This window comes from Neovison vison, chromosome 3 (assembly GCF_020171115.1).
Source record: "Neovison vison isolate M4711 chromosome 3, ASM_NN_V1, whole genome shotgun sequence".
NCBI lineage: Eukaryota > Metazoa > Chordata > Mammalia > Carnivora > Mustelidae > Neogale > Neogale vison.
In genome coordinates, this window is record NC_058093.1 from 145,709,168 (window position 1) to 145,730,316 (window position 21,149).

Here is a 21,149-nt window from a genome sequence, read left to right on the forward strand (position 1 = left end):
CATTTTCAAAACTCAGCTACTATCTCGTTTCCATGAAGAAGCCATACTGGGGTGCTTGAGTGGAAATATGTGATCTTTGCTTTGCCTCGTTAGCCCTCTGGCAGATCTTATTTATTCTTAGCCTCAGCAGTTATCATAATACATAGTAAAGAGGAAAAAAAAAGTACATCAATACACCAAACTAAATGTTATTAATTATGGGTTTATTTTGTTCCAAATTTATAGATATAAATAGGCTTGAAGAAGTTTACTATCTTGCTCAAGGACTACACAAGCTAATGAAAGTGACTATACTGATATTTAAACCCAGTTTTCACTGGATCTAAAATTTTCACCAACTCCAAAATATGGACATTTTCCCAATGTCATGCCACTTAAATGTAGCTAATGTGGCAGATGTCAAAAGCCGGGGGTGGAAAAAAGAATGATGAGTTTGATGAATGGAAGGCCATTCAACTAATTCAGAGCTGTTAGAAACAAGTTCAGGAACTCTGGAATATCTATCTCATCCCTCAGTCCTTCAATTAAGCCCAAAACCATGAAATGGGACAGAGAATACTGGGAAGACACTAGAACATTTTTCTCAATGTGCCACTTCAAAATCATCAATGATAATATGCCTTGAGTTCCTGCAAACTCTTTGCAAAGGATCGATTATTCTCTTCACTGCCCGTGTGCAGAGTAGAAAAGGGGGGTACAGGTTTCCTGGGTTCCTGGCTTTGATCTCTGCCCTCCTAAAGATTTTGGTATTTTACCAGGCTAATCTGCTTAGCACCCTAAGCCAAGATTTGGTCTCTAATAACTTCTTTTCTTCCTTTTCAATTCTAGCCCAGTTTTGGCAGCTAAAAGGAAGGCTGAAGAGAAAAAAAAAAAGCTTAAACCACCTAATTGGTGTGATCGCATATTTTCTACTTTGTGAAGAGCAGTAGAAGCAATATTGACCCATCAGTGACGGTTGACAGTAAAATGTCAAGACAGGGCTGCAACAATATTCCCTGTAATGAACTAACTCTGAATACCAAGCCGAGCGGGCTAGTGGAAATCAAGTGAGAATGAAAAAGTATAAACACTTCTGATTAACAGCCAATAGCACCAGCTGGAGTAGACAATATAACCCAGAAGGGTCAGCGCCAGCGCTGACAGGTTTGGCAAGGCAACCTCGTTAACAGCAAGATGAAACTTCATTTGCTCACAATTTCATAGGCTGTTTCAAAGACACCTTCTTCAAATTGACTTTAGGAGATGAAATTGCATTTAGCTTGACTTTCCTGGCAAAAATAGAAAGAATTTCGTCAAGTCTTTCTTGGTGCTTGCGGAAGTTCAGATTCAAAAGGAGAGCACATCAATCACAAAGCTCCTATGGAAAGGAAGACCTGGAGCATTCTTATTTTTTATTTGTTTTTTAGTAAGTGGCTGAATGTACTTAGTTAGATGCTCAACTGAATGTCCAAGCAGGGAAAGTGAAGCTCAGGGAGAAAACAAACAGGGAGCCTCATGGCACTCAGATTTAAGTAGGAAGGGTATTGACTTGGGCTCAAAAAAGTAGCCATGAAGGAGGAATTTGGCACTAGTTATTTAAAATGAAAGGATTTCACCCTGCATAGGTACAGAGAGCAACCTCACTGGTATACAGGACAACAGAAAGAGTATTAGAATTTGTTCTCAGTCTGATATGATCACTAGGTAGTTCCTGGTCTTTCAGCAAGCCATTGTATTCCACTGGGTTTCAGTTTCTCAACAGTAAAAACAATGAATAGATCACGGGTTCCAAGCATGTATCAGAAACATGTGGAGGACTGGTTAAAACACAGACTGCCTGTGTCCCACCCCCAAAGTCCCTGATTTAGTAGATCTGGGGCCAGGCCCGACATCTGCATTTCTAGGGAGTGCCTAGTGATATCCAGGGATCACACTAAGTACTGTTGATTTAAGTGACTCCTAAGGTCTCTACACATTCACTGTGCTCCAAGAACACTGTTGAACTCATTAGTGAGGTGATATAATTTAGACATCACTTGAAATAGCAACACACAGATTGGTTTACTTGGACACATTATATTTGAAATATGTTTCCCAAGTAAATGTGTCTGTAATCCAGTAACAGAATGTAAGTTCCATTACTTAGAAATTCTTATGGGTAGAAGGCTGCCCTGGAAAAGGTCACTATTAGGTGAACACTATAAATAAACGAAGTGAACAAGAGACTGTTACCTTCTAGATCTATTCCAAAGAGCAGGTAAGTGCTGAGTAATCCAAATTGAAGCCAATAGTTATAAAACATACACCATTCCATAAAAGCTCTAATCTGTACAGGTTATAACCTTTCTAAAGTGCCTGAATATGGATCAAAAAGCTGGTATTAAATCTGGTGACTTCAAGAAAAGCATCCAAAAGAATTAAAGGGGAAACCGCTTCCCGGCTGAGATTTCTTGCAGAACTCAAAGGCTCCGGTCTTACAACGGCCCTTTGGGTCTATAGCGCTCCTTGTTCTTGCTAAGATATTTGCATGAATGTAGATTTGACTGATTGCAGAATTCAGTGTTTTCAGAGATCTACCCCCAGAAATCCATGCTTTTATAAGTGTGTGAATTGGAAAATGATCTCATACCAATTGGGACAGAATCAATAAAATACAATTGTAAGTGGTTATCATGTAAATATACACACCCTGCTAGGTAATGATAAGGGGATAAAATGAAAACTTTTATTCGGGGGAGGCTGCCTCCCCAAGAGAAGGGCTACTTGGAAGTATTAAATAGAGAGACTGGTCAAGTTTAGAAATGATTATGTGATTTTTGAACAAACGAGAAACACAGTGCTTACAACAGCAGGGCTAACAAATTTGTCAGTAAGGAGCAAGTTCAGTTAAGAGAAGGAAGCTTAATTTCTGAAAAAGAGAAAATAATTTGGTTTGACAATTACAACACAGATTCTAAGAAAGTTGTTCTAATGAGGATCAGGGTGTTAACACACCTGAAGGAAAGACAAACTCTGTAGCACCCACTGACAATGTTCATCTCCAGAGACTATCAGAAATTTTAAGAAATGCCTCAGGGCACCTGGGTGGCTCAGTAGGTTAAAGCCTCTGCCTTCAGCTCAGGTCATGATCTCAGGGTCCTTCGATTGAGCCCTGCATCAGAGTCTCTCCTTGGCAGGGAGCCTGCTTCTCCCTCTCTCTCGCAGCCTACTTGTGATATTTCTCTCTCTGTCAAATAAATAAATAATATCTTAAAAAAAGATAAATACCTCAACTAAGAACTAGGGACATTCCCAAGGGCTTCATTTAAGGGAGGTCTTCTTACTGGCTTTTCCTTAGGGGTGGGATAAAGAAGTCCTGAGAAGAGATTATCTTGGAAGTAAAGACTATTGTTAGTCAAAAACACGTGAACTGTGTGCCTTTAAGTTTCTGTCCTTCAACTGGCTTTTCCTTGCAGGAGATGGATGGTGACTTATTATGATCAAGAGGTGTTGGCAGAATTATCCTGCATGAGAATTGGAAGAGAGAGGTGGTGCCTATCATAGCTATAGTCCTTAAGGTAGAAAATCTCTTCCTTGATCCTTAGGTGACCCCAACAAAAAGAAGTACTCAAACAAGTGGAAGACCTAGAATTCTCCTTAGTACAGTGAAGGGTGAGGAAGAGTAAAGCCCAGGTAAGATCTTGGCAGAAACAGGAAAAAACTGCGAGGCCTCAGCAACATCTCCTCCAACAGACAGTGCAGAGTTGGTCCCTGAAGGTCACTAAGATATACCTACATGAGGGGCGGGGTGGGGGGTGGGCTGTGTCAATAGGCCGAATGAAGAGGAAGACTTGGACTGCTGGGCTTGGAAACAGAGCCAAAGGAACATGAGACAAGAATGAGTAAACAGCAGCATGCAGTAGTGATCTAAACACCTCTCCTGATAGGGTCATTCTCTTTCTGGGTCCCTGTTCAAGAACCACCTACATGCGGGTCAGTTCTGGATCTAATGACATCCAGAAGCCACAAGCTTTTGCCTGATATCCATCCAGGGAGTACTCTTCCTTAGAATTTTTCTGGGGCTATGATTTAATGTAACCACACTTCCCTTTAAAGAAGGCCAGTCCTTGGTGAAATAATAAATTAAGGAATGACCCTTTGGGATCCCCTCCCAACCAAAAGTCAATTCTCTCTTTTGTCCAGGAACCTATTTCTGATGTACAGTCTGACTTGTTCGCTCACACTGAAATATGTGGTGGCCTTGCAGAGCTTTCTGACTTTTCAAGATCTCTCACTTGCACTAGAATATATACTACATGGGGGCAGGAACGTCTGTGTATTCACGTCCCTCAGGTACTCAATCCAGACCGGAGAAGGGAATTGGGGACTTGCCCCTTGTGGGTCAGTGGGTTCAGCCAGATGGGGGTGATTTTGGTCTTTATGGGACGTATGACATTGTCTGGACAAATACTCAGTTGCCAAAATGGGTAAGGGGAATTGCTACTATCATCTAGTGGGTAGAGGCCAGGAATGTTACTAAGTGTTCTACAACCACAGGAACATACCCTACCCCCACCCTAGCCCTACACACAACAAAGCATTATCCAGCCTCAAAAGTCGGCCGCTCTGAGGTTGGTTGAGTCAACCTGCCATATGTGATTTAAAGTTTGTCTTATAATGAATGCACTGACCTCAGGCTACATGTGTACATATTCATTGTTTAATTATTAAAGTAACCATGGTTTTAAAAAATAATGGTAATGTAAAGCAAAAAGAACCAACTGTTATTAGTTAACAGATAAAATGGCACATTTCCACTTTAAGAGGGGGTTTCTTGGTAAAATAGTTCATCCCAAGTCTTAGCTGTAATGATCTGTGTCCTGGGTACGAATGGGAGTTGGAGTAACTCCACTACACCCGCTAGAGTTTTGGGTAAAGGAAGGGTGCAGACCACACTGTGTGAGCAATCCACGGGTTTACTTCATAAAGTTCTGACTTGGACCTTTTCAAAAAATGGCCGGACATCAGCTTCTGAAAAACTCAAAAAACTGAGAGTGGATTTCAGAGAAAAAGTGGAGATCAACTTCTCAGGTTTGAAAATGTTTTGAGTAAGACACTAGACAGAGTGGGACAAAAGGTGTTCCCATCCCTCTCCCCAATTAGAAGATTTAAATACATAAAACACAGTCATAGACCCAGCTGCAAATCTGTGATTGAATAAGTCTCTTTGTCAGTAACTAGTCCCTGAGGATTTTGGTGAGGGAGTAAACCTAGATAGGACAAAACTTTCCTTTACCCTGAATACATAAAGCCTTGATAGTGGAGATAACATTTTCCTTTAATATTTCATTAAGCAATTCAAATAATGGTTAAACCTGCAAGGGCACTGCCTTGTTCCCATTTCTATGTCCTTATTTATTTATTTTTTAATTTCCACCAAGGAACCCAAAGATAAAACTTTAATCTGCATGTCATCTAGTTCCTTTGACTGGTCCACGCAAGCCACTGACAAAGTGAGTGTTTCTGCACTTAGTGGGAGGAGTAATGTGTGAGCATTTGCAGAGTGGGTTCCACCAGGAACGTCTGACTTCTATCACACAAGCCCCTGAACAGCGAGCTCACCAAGCCAAACACATCATTGTCCTTTTTGAGTTAGTTTTGGCTAAGGACCTCGAAGAAAAGAGAAAACAGCCAACTAATTACATCGGATCACACCCTAAGAATTCTGAAAGAGGCTTCCTACCTTCCTCTGAAATAAGCTCCTTCTGCATTGCCCTAAAGAACTATTGATCTGGTTATTTTTAGTGATTATTATTTCAATTCCAGATGTGAACTGAAAAGAGTAGTTGAAAAAAATTGAGAGCCCAACTCTTGTTTTATCTTAAACACCTTTTGTCACTACAGATTAAAATAATAGGAAAATGAAAAAAAAAAGAAAAAAAAAAACTAGAACATCCTTGTTTTTAAGCTTCATTCTCTTCCCTTGAGTAACATAAGATTGTGACCAACAGTTTCAACGACTATAGAGCTGCCCAAAGGATGTTTAAGAATTTGAAAGGAGTAATTTGACAGTATACAGTGAAGATCTTAAAGATACGTAAATGCTTTTACCAAGCAATTGCACTTTCATTAATTTATTTTAAGAAAAGACTAGCCATGCAGAAAGAAGTGCATGAAAAATAATGTCTTTTATTTAAAAGTAAATATTTTGGAAATATAGGCTATAACCTGTATTTCATGCAGCCAATAAGAATTATGTTTTGGGAACAACATTTAACAATGTAAATGAAAAATGCAGTTTGCAAAAATACCTTATTTTTAAATTTTGTTTTATATTTTTGGATTTTATTTATTTATTTGAGAAAGGGACAGAGCACAGAGGAAGTGTGAGAGGGAGAAGCAGACTCCCCACTGAGCAGAGAGCCCTATGTGGGGCTTGATCCCAGGACCTGAGATCATGACCTGAGCTGAAGAAAGATGGCCAACCAACTGAGCCACCAGATGTCCCTGTTTTATTTTAATTTATATTCAAAAGAATGCAATGCTACACATCAAAATAGTTAGTAGTACTTACATATGCATGATAGCTAACAAAGCAATTTTATTCTTTTTAAACTAAATGTATTTAAATTTTTCTATAATGAATTTTTTAAAAAATTATCATCTCAAAAACCATAGAATTTTTATGACCCACTCAGGTTATAGAAGCTTAGTACTAATTGCATTCAGTTTCTGATAGAATCAATGTTTTTTAATATATCCAACTTGAAGCAATGGTAGAAATTTTCTGTAAACAAAAAAAAATATATAAGTTTATTTTCTCAGTTGGCCTAAAATTTCAGCATTTTAATAATATAACTGCAGAATATTTTTAACGCTGGCTGAACTGGGTTCACTATTGATTTTTAAAGAAACAGCCTATTTGAAGACATTTATCTACTTGTAATCGACAGTGTATAATCCATTACTTTAATAGCTTAATGGTGTTTTAACTAGGGGGAAAAAAATCAACTCAGATTATAAACTCTTCTTTGGTCACCCAGAGATGGTAAAAAGACTTATCGGTGTATCTTGCTTTGTAGAGCTTAATTAAGCACAAGTATTTATCAAGAACTTACTCCCTGCTTATTAGCACGGAAATCAGGGCTACTGCTGGGAACACCACGTATCAGGGTGCTGGGAAGGCCACAGGGACTGTTGATGGCCACATGTATCCTGATGGCCTGCGCCCATCTGCACTACTGCTTCAACCTTTCAAGAATCACATCTGTCGAACTTGACCGCTACACTCCCAGCACTTGCACATCCTGCTTACAGACACAAAGCTAGGACTCAGGAAACAAGTTAATATACCAACACCCGCGGAGCTCCAGAAATACAGTTTGTTAGAGAGGCACCACTTCCTCACACAACTGCTACCTTCATGAGGACAGGAAAACTTTCATATACTTTCTTCACCCCCCTTACAGTGTCTAGCTTTTGGCTGATCATATATTTGTTATCCCAAAACGTGGTGATTTGTTGATTATAAAAGAAATTATGAAAATACATATCGCGTTCCTTTGGCGTGGTTAGCCTAATGAATACTTCTGAAATGGTGAGATACCTGCCTCTGGGCGCAGGTTTACATGTAGCTCAGTCTTTAAAAATGGAACCAGGGGCGCCTGGGTGGCTCAGTGGGTTAAGCCGCTGCCTTCGGCTCAGGTCATGATCACAGGGTCCTGGGATCAAGCCCCGCATTGGGCTCTCTGCTCAGCCGGGAGCCTGCTTCCTTCTCTCTCTCTCTGCCTGCCTGTGATCTCTGTCTGTCAAATAAATAAATAAAATCTTAAAAAAAAAATGGAGCCATATCTACTTTTCACACAATGTAAAATTAATATATAATATGTATAATATTTAAGCCAGGAATGATGATGGATAATTTTGTAAAAGAATAAATAGACCCTGGGACAAAATTTCACATTTCTTTTTTCTTTACTAAAGCATGTGCTTCAAACTGTCTTCAGAGCACTATGCTATTTAATTATATATATATTTTTAAAAACCTTGATATTTTTCCAAAAGCACACCTGCAAGCCAGGGTATCAAATCAACAGATCACCCACAAAGAATTCAGCAAGAAAGCTCTCCTTTCCCCTTATAAACTATAACTCAAATAATTTCTACAAACTTTAGCAATATTGTAGAATGTATCTATATTGGCTCTGCCAGCAGTAGAATTACACACAGATAACTTGCTCTAATTCCACATATAAGTCCCTAATAAGTTCTCTGCTTTCCCTAAGATAGCTATTAATTAGTCAATAATTGCTTGAAGGTTCCAATTGATTAGCACTATAAACAGAAGAAGGCTCATAGGGTCTTTTTCTTTCTGAGCTGCATTTAAGATGAAGTAAAATGTTAGCAGCATGTTATTAGGCAGAAGGGAGAAGGGGATTGTGCAAAACCCACTGAAGAGGCATGACTGAACCTTGGGTCGGCTGGTCCTTCTCTGCTTTGCAGACTGACAAGACATCAGCGAGGACTGTGGACACGCAGCTTCAGAACAGATCCAAATACTGCACATGGATCTTCTTGTCAGAAAGGATCCAAAGGCTTCAGGCAAACTCAACACTGAACCCCCAATGCTTAGAGGGTTCTCATTCTTGGGACGCTTTATGGTACTTGTGTCATAGAACACCCCATTCATTGTGTAAAGGCGGAAATAATTTTCTGTGACTGCTTTATTTCTGGCATCTCTTTTATCACTCATCAACATCTAATGGGAAAGGTTTGTAGCCCATATTTTCTCTGGAGTGTCATTCTACATCCACTTGTAAGAAGCTTTGTGTGTGTGCGGCATGTGTGTTCTTTTTGTTTGTTGTTTGTTTGTTTTGTCTAGCTGTCTTAATGACCTCCAAGTCCCAATAATCCTTCTGCAAGTTGCTAAAAGTATATGAAATTTGCAACAGATACAGTTCATCAGTCACGAATACTGGGATCATCCAGAGTCAACATCCACAATTTTTTCGAAATACATTAAAGCTAAATCCTTTTAACTAAAACTGTCAGAGATGTTATATTCCTTCCATGGGTATCCACTTTTCAAAGACAATTCAGCGTCCAAATTGCTGTTCTATTGATTTAAATTAACATAGGGATGAGCCGCGAATTATATTGTCTGGTATTGCCTAATAACAAACTCAGAAACTTGGGTCTCAGGTTAGTAAAAGTAGTATGTAAGACTTTGTCTGAGTATCTTTAATATAAAGCCCTTTTATGGATTCTTACTGCTTTGATGTTACAGACTAAATTCTGGAAAAGGATAGTGTGACATCATCAACAAGGCAAAATATGAATTCTCTATCATCTTCCCCACAAAGAACACTGCTTTTGACAATCACTCATGGAGGAGAAAGCGTTCGTGGAAGTGGTTGAGTTCAGAGGAGAAGTTCCAGCACACCACTGCGCACACACATCAACAAATACAAAAAATGAGAGTGGAGGCCTATGCCTTTGTGTTCTGGTCTTCCTCTGTACTTGTTCCCACTGGGTCTTCATGTACATTCTTCCTCCTTCGTCCTTCCATACAGGCATCTTTCCTCCCAAAAACTATCCTAGGTCTCAGATTAAACATCACCCCAGAAGGAATCTTTTCTAACATCCATTAAAGTTAAGAGGCACCCTCTTGATTGTATCTTTCGTCCCACCAATAACATTGTTTATAACTAAGCACTCATTAGTGATACTCATTAGTGATACTTACTTGTTTTTATCTTCCACACTGGACTATTTAAAAAATGAGATTTTTTATTCACTAGTGTAAGCTCAATATTAGCATAGCTACCACTCGGTAGTCACTCAATAATATTTATTGAATCATTGAATAAAAATATCTCTTATCTACCTCTTATAGGCATCCTTACCTAGAACAGTCAGGTTGAGAGGGAACAAAACCTATAGACTTCCTTGAGTCATAGAACTTCAGTAGACCTACCTAAGAGGCCCCTTCTCTAAAGCTGAAGGAATTCACTTAAAATGACCAGGTACACTATGAAGTTATAAAAGAAGCTTCTGTCACTAGAGACTATGGAGAATAAATAAGACACAGTAAGTGAACTTTCATTTACTTTTTATCTAAGCCACAATAGAAACATGGAGTGGAAAACTCTCAGCATGGTGTAAGCAAAATGTAGCAATACAAATTTTCTAATAAATGACTTTATGTTAAGATGACAACTGTCAAGGGGGCACCTGGGTGGCTCAGTGGGTTAAAGCCTCTGCCTTCAGCTCAGGTCATGATCCCAGGGTCCTGGGATTGAGCCCCGCATCGGGCTCTCTGCTTAGTAGGGAGACTGCTTCCTTCTCTCTCTCTCTGTCTGCCTCTCTGCCTACTTGTGATCTCTGTCAAATAAATAAACAAAATCTTAAAAAAAAAAAGATGACAACTGTCAAGAAGTAGAGAATAAATAATGGTGACCAGAAACTATGAAGACTCTGTACCAACATGGAGTGACACCGTATAACTTTGGCACCAACTAGAGAAGGTCTTATGGCCAAGCATACCATCTGTCTTTCACAATGTAATATTCCATGAGAAACGTATCCTCTGGGATAAGAATAGGTTGTTAGGAGTCTCCTTTAAAAGTATGAGAATCTGACAGGCAAAATGGTATCACAAAAGTCCCTTGTGTGAGTCATAATGGAAAGCAGAAAGAATATAAAGTCCCCAAACTTTGCAAGAGCAGAAATCAGTTGTTAGGTTTGCACATGACTACTATGTTGATAGACAACTGTAACTGAGATGTCACAAAGTCCAGAGTGGGACAATGGAGGAGCCCTGCTGGGCTTTGAAACATATTCATTAGAGGGGTGCCTGGGTGGCTGTCTGTCAAGCATCTTTCTTCTGCTCAGGTCATGATCTTTTGGGGCCCTGGGATTGAGACCAGCTTGGGCTTCCCTGCTCAGCAGGTAGTCTGCTTCTTCCTCCCTCTGCCCCCCCCACTCATGTGCACTCCTTCTCTCTCAAATAAATAAAATCTTAAGAAAATATATTCATTAGAGTTGATTTCCTGTTATAAGAAAGGCAATGATTATATATGTGAAATTCAGGCTTACTGCCACTGTCCACTAAGAATAAAAATATAATCATAGTAACTAAGAATAAAAATATAGATCATAGTAACACTAGGAGTTTTTATTTCAAATAGAAGTAGCACATTACAATTGAGAATATAAATGAAAATAAGAAGAAAATAAATCCATTAATCATTGTTCATTACTGCTGATACTGGATTACTCAGATTCAATTCAATAGGAATTTATAGATCTACCATGCATCTGGCTCTGTAAGGTGTGGCTGAGGTAGTCTTCTAATTTGACTCTCCTAAAGCTAGTACATATGATAGAAGAATAGAAAATTATTTGAATCAGTCTTGCTCTCTCTTCTATTATCAACTTTAATTGTTGGGTAATGGAGGATGGGGTAACCACCTTCAACTTAGACATATATGTCCATCAAGGAATATCAAAGCGTTCATATTCCTTTCTTTACCATTTTATATCAAGGACCCATTTTTAGCAAACGTTTCCCATAATGATATCTATCTAAATGTCTTCTTTGAACTAAGAAATGATCAGACATTGCAATTGGAAAAAAACCCCAACAAATTTCTACTTTGTATAATTGTTAAGTATTTTTCCTGTTATGGACAGCAAACTCCCTTGGTTATTACAAAGTGTGTGAGTTCTCTTTATCTAAAAGGAATGTAGCAATTTATATCTGAAAACAAGGGGAGAGATTTATTCTTATCCTTCCTATCTGGCCATGTAAAAATGCTGGGCTTTGGGGCACAGCTACATACACAACAGATGCCTGAGTCTGAAATGTTTCCAGAGTCTCAGTTCCTAATGCAACTGTCTGCCCACAGCAAACACTCTTCACCTGGCAGGCTTGTGTGCTCTGCTGGCTTCCAAGAAGGCCATGGTTAAGGCATGTTTTTAGTGCTAAGGTTCAATATATTCTTTAAGAATTAGAAATGAAGTGAGCACCTTTCCAGTGAGCCTGTACTTTGTAAAAGAATCCATCTTGGTGACACTTCAGCTCTTCAAGACGTTCTCTGGAAAAAGGGCCTACTTATTCTCTAATGCAATTCTGGATGTTTATTAAGTATCGTGAGCTGGTGCTAAGTGCAGAAGAGAACACTGACAGAAGAACGGGACGCACGCGTATGCCCAGGGCCCATGCCGTAGGACCAGGGACACACAGTAGCAGGTGGTGATGTGAGGTAGACTTCTGTCCAGCAGTGTGGCTTCCCTGGGCCCTTCTAAATTTTAAGCTAACCTCAGTTTGGATTCCTGCTCTGCTGCATGTATTAACTATATGACATTATTTGAGTCATTTAACCTCTGTATCTCAATATGTGCATGTGCAAAATGGAATATGTGATAATGCCCATTTGAAGGGATTAAGTAAAATAATATATGCAAAGTATTTAGCAAAAAGCTTTATACAAAACAAGGATTCTGTAAATCACCAACTGACATTAAGACAGATATTCTATGTTATAGTTATGCTCCAGGGAACAAAAGTTGCTCACTTTCTTTACATCATAAATGACACCTCCTATATATACATACATACAGATTATTAGGTGATCTTAAAATAATCTGTGAATGGTGTGTTATTCTTCTGCTCTAATACATTTGATACCTACTATTAATGGAAAACAGTGTGGTGACACAGCTATTTAGAGATATGTCCTTGACCTAAGCATCAGCAGGTCAATAACCTCACTCTCACTTTAAAGGATCTATAGGATTTATGGGATTAAATTTCCTGAATAATTGACCTTAACAATTTAATTTCTATGCCTGATGTTTTCTGGTTTTTTTTTTAATCGTAGCTGTGTTGTTTTCTTTGATTCCATGTCATTATTTGAACTGAAACCCTAGCAGAGAGAAATCAACATCAATCAGGTATGACTTTCACTTACATTGACTGTATATGCACATGTGGGTCAAAATACTAAAAATAATACTGTATGTAGGTAAAAGAATCCATGAATAGTCATTTTTTCAGTTATCCATTTTAAAATTTCAAAAAAATTAACTACTATCTATACACAAGATTCTCTTTATGTCTTAATCAGTAATTTATTTAACACATCTTTAATAGTTTAAAAAATCTCTGAGGGGCACCTGGGTGGCTTAGCCAGCTAAGATCAAGTCATGATCTAAGGGTCCTGTGATGGAACCCCCTGCTGGGCTCCCTGCTCAGGGGGGAGTCTGCTTCTCCCTCTGCCCCTCCCCCAGTTCTTGTGCGCATGTGCCTGCCTGTGAATGTGCACACACTCTCTCTCAAATAAATAAATAAAACTTAAAAGAATTTCTCAGAATCTTTTCTTCTGTTGTAATTTTCTTGTGCCTCAGTTATTTAAAAGCTTGCCTTAAGTAGTAGTACCCTAATATTGCCCATTGATTGATTATTTTTTTAAGTTTTTACTTAAATTTCAGTTAGTTAACATAGAGTATAACATTAGGTCCAGGTGTAGACAGTGATTCAGCACTTCCATACAACACCTGGTGCTCATCACAAGGGCACTCCTTAATCCCTATCACCCCTTTTGCCCATCCCCCCCATTCACATCTCCTCTGGTAGCCATCAGTTTGTTCTCTATAGTTAAGAGTCTGTTTCTCCCTCCCACTTGTGCATTTTTTTGTTTCTTCAATTCCACATATAGGTGCGATCATATGGAATTTGTCTTTCTCTAACTGACATATTTCACTTAGCATAATACCTTCTAGCTCCATCCATGTTTTTGCAAATGAAAGGTTTCATTCTTCTTTTATGGCTAACATTCCATTGCATATATACCACAATTTCTTTACCCATTCATCAGTCAGTGGATACTTGGATCCTTTCCATAATTTGTCTACAAATAGATAATGCTGCTATGAACATTGGGGTACATGTATCCCCTTCAATTAGTATTTTGGTATTCTTTGGGTAAATATTTAATAGTGCAAATGCTGGATCACAGTGTAGTTCTATTTTTAACTTTTTGAGGAATCTCCATACTGTTTTTCAGAGTGGTTGTACCAGGTCACATTCCTACAAACAGTGCAAGAGAGTTCTCCTTCTTTTATATCTCACCAGCACCTGCTTTTCTTGTACTATTGATTGTAGTCATTCTGACAGATGTGAGGTGATATCTCATTGTAGTTTTGATTTGTATTTCCCTGATGAACAGTGATATCAAGCATTTTTCATGTATCTGTTGACCGTCTGTATGTCTTCTTTGGAAAACTCATATCTGCATCAAAAACAATAAGATACCTAGGAATAAACCTAACCAAAGAGAGGAAAAGAACTATACTCTAAAAACTATAAAACACTGATGAAATAAACAGAAGATGACACAAAGAAATGGAAAAACATTCCATGCTCATGGATTGGAAGAGCAAATATCGTTAAAAAGTCTATACTACCCAAAGCAACTTACACATTTAATGCAATTCCTATCAAAAGACCAACAGCATTTTCACAGAGCTAGAAGAAACCATTATAAAATTTGTATGGAATAACCAAAGACCCCCAAATAGCCAAGGCAACCTTGAAGAAGAAAAGCAAAGCTAGAGGCATCACAATTGGACCTTACATTATATTACAAAGCTGTAGTAATCAAAACAGTATAACATTGGCACAAAAATAAACACATAGATCAACGGAACAGAAGAGAAAACCCAGAAATGAACCCACAACTCTATGGTTAATTAATCTTCAACAAAGCCAAAAAGAATATCCAATGGGAAAAAGACAGTATTTTCAGAAAGTGGTGTTGGGAAAACTGGACAGAAAGATGCAAAAGAATGAAACTGGACCAGTTTCTTACACCATACACAAAAATAAATTCAAAATAGATGAATGACCTAAATGTGAGACAGGAAACAGTAAGAATCCTAGAGGAAGGCACAGGGAGTAACTTCTTTGACATCAACCATGGCAGCTTCTTTCTAGATATGTCTCCTTAGGTAAGGGAAACAAAAGCAAAAATTATCTTTTAGGACTCCATCAAAATAAAAAGTTCTTGCACAGTGAAGGAAACAATCAACAAGATTAAAAGGCAATCTATTAAATGGGAGAAGATATTTGCAAATGACATATCTGATAAAGGGTTAGTATCCAAAGTATATAAGGAACTTACAAAACTTAGCACCCCCAAAATGAATAATAATTATTAAAAATGGGCAGAAGACATGAATAGACATTTTTGATTATTTGGTTTAGTTGTTGATTTAAAGACAACAGGCATATTAGTTGAAATAATTCAAACAAAACAGGAGTAATACTTGGATTAGGGAGAGAGGGATTACTTTGGTGAATATAAAACAGATAATAGTGGCCAGACATAGAAAAGTTGCTGGAACTTCAAAGATGGTGATATTCTAGAGTAGAGAAAGGGGCAAGTCCACACTGAATTTTCACTGAATCTTTTTCATGAATAAGTGGAATGCAGTTTTATTAGGTAATAGAATATTCTAATATTAGGATATTAGAATTAGAATTAGGATATTAGAAAACCAGGAGATTCTTTGTTTTTTGTTATGGCAATAAATTAAATAAATTAAATCTATTGACCTAAAGCAGACCACTAAGATATTTCTAACTTGTGAGCCACCCTCAACTTTTGGTCTAAGATTGTACAGAAGATAGTGGACTATCTCTTCCCCTATTTTCAGAAGACCCAATCACTAGTTAACACATTAAGTCTGTAAGGAATATACATGTTATTAGATACATGGAACTAATGAGCAGAGTTCAACCATATTTTAATGTAATTTCCCTAAAGCTTTGAGAGATTTGAGAGTTTCAATGCTGAGTTAACTGTGGAGTCCTTGAATACAACTGTGTAAAGTGATAAGGGAGGGAAGAGATACAGTTAGTGGTCCTTAATCTACAGGGAGGGGGCCAATGGAACAATCTGGAGTCATTCTGCCTCCTAGAAGTATATAAGGACTGCAAAGAAGGGGAGCCACAGCCACAGGGTAGAATAGACTGATCTCAAGAAAGGTAGGCTTTCAGACCACCTAGTCAGGGGTGTCATAAACACCATACTGTTCAAAGAGCAAACCAATTACACAAAACCAAGGATCAGTCAAACAAACTATTAGCTTTATAATCATTTTTAAACATAAGACAATGGCTCCAAAATGCAGTCACTTATACTAAGCCCCACATCACTAAACCAAGACTTAATTACAGTTTCAGCTCTCCCAGAAATGAAATCTTAAACTAATCACGATTCACCTGATCAAAACTAGTTAAATAAACTGCCTGATAGACCCATGTCCCTAAAGGAAAGTGACTTTGCAATAACCAACCTACACTTTTGCCTAGTATAACTTCCTTGTTTCTGTCCCCCTCTGCCTGTAAGTCTTTCATTTTGTATAGCTCCTTGGAGGTCCTTTTTATCTGCTTGATTGGATACTGCCTGGGTCAAATGGAATTTTGTTCAAATAAACTTAAAATTTTTAATATGCCTCAAAGTTTATCTTTTAACACCATCTATTATAAGTCTACAAAAAATCAAGCCTGCAGCATCAGATGAGAGCCGCAGACTAAACCTGTGGATCAGACAAAGGGACTGCTGCCAGCACATCAGTGTGTTATGTGAAAGGGTAGTTGTTGTCTTACAGGTCTGGGAGACAACCAGGCCTCCCTAATTTATCTTCAGAAACCTTTGGTGAACTTGTCTAAATTTCTCTCTGTCTCTCTGTCGTTCTCTTTTTTGGGGGGAGGGCAGTAAGGAACAGCCTCCCACTTTCAGAGTAGGAAAAAAAATAGTAATAGATTACGTGTTGTTAGTTGTTGTTGTTGTTGTTGTTTTTTTAAGATTTTATTTATTTATTTGACAGAGATCATAAGTAGGCAGAGAGAGAGGCAGAGAGAGAGGGGAAGCAGGCTCCCTGCAGAGTAGAGAGCCCGATATGGAGTTTGATCCCAGGATCCTGAGATCATGACCTGAGCCAAAGGCAGAGGCTTAACCCACTGAACCACCAAGGCACCCCTGTTATGAGTTTTTATACATGCCAAGTCCTCAGCCTTTTACATGTCACCTTCATTTAGTAATCATGCAAAACACTCCAAGGTCATTTTTTAGAAATAGAAAACCTGAGGGCCAATAACGTGCCCAGGGTCACCTCATTAGTAAAGAAAAGTAAAATCTGAAGCATGGTTCTCTGGCTCCAGTGACTAGAAATCCACCGCACTAACACTGTCTGTTGCAAAGGGGTTCTTAAGAGTCCTTGCAAACTGCCATCTCTCTTTGCTTTAGCCAGCTTGGCCCTCCTTTCCTCCCTCTCCCACTCCTTACATTTGTCTATCCATTAAATTAATCAAATTAACATCTTCATATATAATGCTGGATCTAATACCCCTATTTGTACCTAAACATCTCTTTAATGAGCAGTTTCCCAAGAGGGACTAGTGTGCTGGCAAACTCTGGTCTCCTGGATAAAAAGCAAAACAAACATGCTGACTGGAAGCCGTGTTCCCTACTCCTTTTTGGTATTCGACTGACTTTATAAATCTTTCACATTGTGGAATTCATCACTGGAAGAAAATGAGCCCTCAGCTGATATTTTGGCTGGGCAAATGAAGCCAGATCCCTTTGTCTAGCTTATTTCAACTCTCAGACACTTCAGACTTTTCACGTTATTACAATTCAGCTACAGAAAAATGCTTCTTCCAGAAACACAAATTTTGAGACATTCACTATAGGCTTCTAGGCAGTAACAATAGAATGTAGGCAGCCTTGATGAAACACACACTTCCAAAGAATAATACAGAGATGAGAGTGAAAGAAAAGGAAGAAAGAGAAAGCAATTAAGGTTATGGAAATGGGGCATTTCTATGCAAGGTGAGTTATATTTAGAGGAACCTTGTCAAGTTAAATTTTTTTTTTCAAAACCCTTCTTCACATAAGTCATATACTTTATTGTTAAACCTGAGAATATCTGTAACAACCAGGATTAATGCTAACTCTTATCCAGTTTACTTTCTACTTTTCATTCAATTTTGTAATTTATAATGATGATCCTAAATTATCACTCAAAATTTCAGGCGTAATATTCATATTAAACCATGGTGATGGTAGTGATAAACTTTGCCAAGGAAAGCTCATCATTCAGACAACATTAAGGTGCAGATCATAATGCAATTTGTTGTTTGAATATACATATATACATACTTCCAAATTTATGTAACTTTACCTTTCATAAGTTAAAAAAAAAAGTATAACTAGGGGCACCTGGGTGGCTCAGTGATTTAAAACCTCTGCCTTCGGCTCGGGTCATGGTCCCAGGGTTCTGCAATCGAGCCCCGCATCGGGCTCTCTGTTCAGCAGGGAGCCTGCTTCCTCCTCTCTCTCTCTCTCTCTCTCTGCCTGCCTCTCTGCCTACTTGTGATCTCTGTCAAATAAATAAAAAAAATATTTTTTAAAAAAAGTATAATTAAAAAATTGTTTTGGTCAAATGTCCATTAGCTTATCTCTATCATTCCTGACAAGTCCTCAAAAACTGCTTGATAAGAAGGAGGCAGATTTATTTCTGGGAACTTTGTATCAAGTGCTTTTGAGAAGGAAGAAAGTGAAATGAGCTACTTCTATCCTTGTATTTATTACAAATTGATCAACATATATTTACAAAGTGACTACTTTATGTTAACTATTGTGGGCACTAGATTAGCAAGGGAATAGAAAAGACATAAAAAATTTCCAAGTTTCGGGGCTCCTGGGTGGCTCAGTGGGTTAAGCCGCTGCCTTCGGCTCGGGTCATGATCTCGGGGTCCTGGGATCGAGTCCTGTGTCGGGCTCTCTGCTCAGCAGGGAGCCTGCTTCCCCTCTCTCTCTCTGCCTCCCTCTCCATCTACTTGTGATTTCTCTCTGTCAAATAAATAAATAAAATCTTAAAAAAAAATTTCCGAGTTTCATGAAACTCCCCAAAATATTAGGTCTTATTATAATTGTTGATTTACAAAAGAGGTTGTTTCAGTACCATTTTTAGAGTCTAAGAGAGAGCCAAGGGCAAAAAGAGGCCCTTCTAAGTCCTCCCTCTCAAATACTTGACGATTATTGTCAGGCTCTTGATCATATTCTCAAAGCTAGTTGTTTGGAAACATACACGGGGGATTTGACAATGATTGTTACAATACTTTCTGAAATCATGCCACATACATCTCATGTGTCCCACCATTAGAGAAATTGTATTAAACTCTAAAAGACATCAGGAAGAAGAACTGTCATTCTCTTCATTCCCTCCTTTCTCAGGGCCACTCCTAAAATCCCCTCCTTCTCACTGACTTCCTGACCAGTCTCAATTTCACAGCCGGTGGTTAGCTATAAAAAAGAGTGTCCCCATTTGGCGAACTGTACACGAAAGCCTGCCCTGTTTTGATATATTGAAGCCGTCAAGGGAAGTAATGGCCCTGTCCTGAGTCATCTTTTATCTAGCTCCCGCAAAGTGATGGGGAATTAGATAGTAAAAATGCAAAGAAAGCCAGCACTATTGCAAGCACAAGCCCTTTGCTCTGACTTGAAGCTTTAGAGCCGATGCCCAACACTTCCGTGGTGTGGTCACTTCAAACACAGGTCCATTAGCTTATAGGTTTGCGGCCATAAATCAAGTCACTGCCTATTTCAACAAGAACTCCCCTGGCTAAATAACCAGTATAACTGTGAGTAGGGAGATTAACGCTTCTAAATGCCATTAAGCTTCACAATCCATCTATGTTCTGCATCAGCATGAGAGAACCCTGAGTGCCAAACTGAAAACCAGCTCCTCATTAAAGGAGGAAAGCCCAGAGGAGACGTTTTCTAACAACACATGGATGGTGCTATTGGGATGATATTAAAAACATCCTTTAAAAAGACCCACAAAAAACAAAAAACAATACAAACAAACAAAAAAACCATCCTTCATTCAATGGCTACCTCTGAAAAACTCTGCGCAGATTTGGACAGGCAGAAGAACTGGGATACAGAATTGCAATTGAGCATATGATATTTAGAGTTCAGAAATGATCATTACACGATGTGCCCTATCACATGTGTGTATTTATGATGAATCAATAGAGCTTTCAGATGTTGCCTTGTTGAGAAGATTATTTATATTGCATTACCCTGAGGGACTATAAAAGGAATCATAAAAATCTGCATGGGTAAGAAGATAATGGAATGAGGCACCTCAGTATATGTATTGTTTTCTGGTGTGAATTAACTGTAGTAATGGCCACCAGCAGTTAATTCACAAACCTAAGTTTTAGTGAGTAGTTTCTGGCCCCGGGAATACATTTACTGGGCAAGGGCACCCACCTTACAAATCACAAAGTTTTTAGGGCAGATTCCAGAGATAGTCTATGCATCTTGTAATTGGTAAGAAATAATTTGAAAATTCTCAGTCCTATCACAACCTGTCAATCCAGAAAATCACTGACATATCTCTAACATGTCCACAGAGCTTGCTGAAAATTTTAGAAGAGAAAGAGGGATATCAAGCAGCATGGGAAAAGTGAAGAATAACAAGAAAGAAAGTAAAAGGAAGAAAAGTTAGTGTGTGCAAAGACAGGGGGTGACATCAAACCCAAAGACAAATGGGCATCTCAATCTCGCTTCTTATTCAAGGGGTCACTCACTCCTCACTTAACTCAGTTTTCCAAATATTTCGTGAGTCTTAAGTATATCCAGAGCTTCAGTGCTGTGGTGGATAAAAAAATATAATAATTTCTCATATTACAGAGAACCCTGGAGGTTGTAAATCTCTGCCTCAAATGATCAAATCTTCAAAGCAACACTGTGACTTGAGTATTATTTTCACCATATTTCTTTTTTTTTCTTTTAAAGATTTTATTTATCTATCTGACAGAGAGAAATCACAAGTAGATGGAGAGGCAGGCAGAGAGAGAGAGAGAGAGGGAAGCAGACTCCCTGCTGAGCAGAGAGCCTGATGCGGGACTCAATCCCAGGACCCTGAGATCATGACCTGAGCCGAAGGCAGCGGCTTAACCCACTGAGCCACCCAGGCGCCCCATTTTCACCATATTTCTAAAGAGAGAGTTTAAATAGCTCTCCCAAGATCATACAACTAGTTCTCATAGAGCAGTGACACCAATCTATGCCTTAAATAAAAAATACACATACATGTATATGCACACA

The 21,149-nt window shown here is 38.6% G+C and overlaps 1 protein-coding gene across 1 annotated transcript in view; it reads right to left on the reverse strand.

The window, feature by feature from the left end:
- DCC (DCC netrin 1 receptor) overlaps window positions 1–21,149 on the reverse strand; it is a 1,152,813-nt gene that overhangs the window by 899,990 nt on the left and 231,674 nt on the right. The window lies entirely within an intron of this gene.